This window comes from Galeopterus variegatus, unplaced genomic scaffold (genome assembly GCF_000696425.1).
Source record: "Galeopterus variegatus unplaced genomic scaffold, G_variegatus-3.0.2 Scaffold5040, whole genome shotgun sequence".
NCBI classification, from domain to species: Eukaryota; Metazoa; Chordata; class Mammalia; order Dermoptera; family Cynocephalidae; genus Galeopterus; species Galeopterus variegatus.
The window spans coordinates 106075-108217 of NW_007731151.1; the positions used below are offsets into that span (position 1 = coordinate 106075).

A 2143-nucleotide genomic window follows, 5' to 3' on the forward strand; every position below is an offset into this window, starting at 1 on the left:
TGGAATTCAGTAGGGAAAGTCACATATCAGTTGTATATATTAGGAAAAAAGAGCTCTCAGTTTTGATCCTCACAGCTAGAAACCTGGTTGAATTTTCAGAAAGAAAAAAGGGTATTTCTCTCAATTTAGATAAATTTCTGTTTGTTTTCTAGGCTGGAGAGACTACAAAAACCAAATCCTTTGATAAGGGCTGCCATATAATAGAGCACTACATGGAATTAGGGGACACTACATATATTAATTGCATTGAGATAAGTTTCTAATTTAAAATATAAGGTTATATTAGTATGAAAGTATTAATGGACAGTAAAAAAGATAACTTCTAAGAACATGAGTACTGCTTTTTGAGCTTTGAAACATTAAAAGATGGCTTTGAATGAGGTTATTTGAATCTGCAGAATTTATATCTGTAGCCATATTCTGAAGGGATCCTGGTTACTAATTTTTAAAGCCATCAGGCTCAGGATAAAAATGCCTTATAGTAGCTAGTAAAGCTCTGGAGGTTAAGTAAATAAAAAAAGGAAGCCTAGCACAACCTGATAATGAAGATGTGCAACTATAGTTGATCAGTTGCCCAAGAACTGCAAATTCTGTGGACTTCACCGACATACTGTGGGAAAGAGTATGAAAATGTCAGCAACCTGTTATAACTAACTTAGCCCACCGAATAGTGTACATACTAGGAGAGCATAGATGAGCCCCAGGAAATGGAAGTGGGAAACCAAAGTACCGAGGAAAAGGAGAAGGACTCTATACATATATTCAAAATTGTCAAATGAGGCTAATGCAACATTTCACACTGGGTAATAGTACTGGAAGTGATAGGAGCAGCAATAGTCATAGCAGGAGTTAAAACATATAGCACATCTCATATTCGATACATTGTTCTAAGCATCTCACACGTGCTAACTCTTTTAGGNATGAATGAATGAATGAATGAATGAATGAATGAATGAATGAATGAATGAATGAATGAGGGAACCTAAGGACGTGGTTACTGGTGAGGATGTAATACTAAAGAAGAAATGAGAAAACAGTTCTTGGACTCATTTAGGTATGCAGAACTGTGCCCTTTGAGGAGGAAGGGTAAAGACAAGAGGGGAAATCAACTGGGAAAGAATGAGTTTTCAATAGAGGAAAATCTGAGCCAACGAGTCAAGCAATACTGAATTTTTTGTGCTGTTCTCATCAATCGGAGTGTATCCATAGGAGGGTGGCCAGGATGGTAGGATTTTGGACAACTATTTATATAATGAGGGACTGAATAATTATTAAAAAGTGGAAAAGAATGGGAGACAGGAAGGAAGGGAGGGAGAGAGGACAGACACACAGTGGGAAAGGAAAAAGTGCATACCAGATGAAAGGTTATCATGGTAGGGAGAGCATATGGTACATTTATTTTGAATACATAGTATATTGTTTTATAGTATATTTTGAGGTTATCAGGGTAGAGAGTATATATAGTGTATTTATTTTGAGCTATGGTAAGTAGCTATAGTAAGTCAAATTTCTGGATCAATATAAAAAATATATTCATTTTGTTCAAAAAATAAATGGGGACCCTTGTGTAGTAGTAGACGCCTGCTGATGACCTCTTAGGAATGTCATAGAAGGTAGTTATTTGAAAAAGTTTCTACCAAGGCTAATGTGGATGATAAGTTTGAGGTGCTTAGATACAAGAAGAATTCCCCTGGCATTCCTATCTACTGTTCAGACATTAATCTATATTGGGTATAACACTTAAGGGAAGTATGTATGTGCATGTGTGTGATATACCATTTGGTGCAAGTGCAAGCTCAACAAATATTAAATGCATAAAGCAATGAACGAAAGTACAAACAAATGAAACCCTAGCTAGGTCTGTACTCAACTTCTCAATGCTAGTAGGAAAGAAGAGTTGCAGAGTTAAGACCTGCTACCTTATGCAGATTTGGAATTCAGTAGGGAAAGTCACATATCAGTTGTATATATTAGGAAAAAAGAGCTCTCAGTATTGATCCTCACAGCTAGAAACCTGGTTGAATTTTCAGAAAGAAAAAAAGGGTATTTCTCTCAATTTAGATAAATTTCTGTTTGTTTTCCAGGCTGGAGAGACTACAAAAACCAAATCCTTTGATAAGGGCTGCCATATAATAGAGCACTA

At 36.0% G+C, this 2143-nt stretch overlaps 1 protein-coding gene across 1 annotated transcript in view; it reads right to left on the minus strand.

Annotated features, from left to right (window-relative positions):
* LOC103604232 (guanine nucleotide exchange factor VAV3-like) overlaps positions 1–2143 on the minus strand; it is a 71322-nt gene that overhangs the window by 15520 nt on the left and 53659 nt on the right. The window lies entirely within an intron of this gene.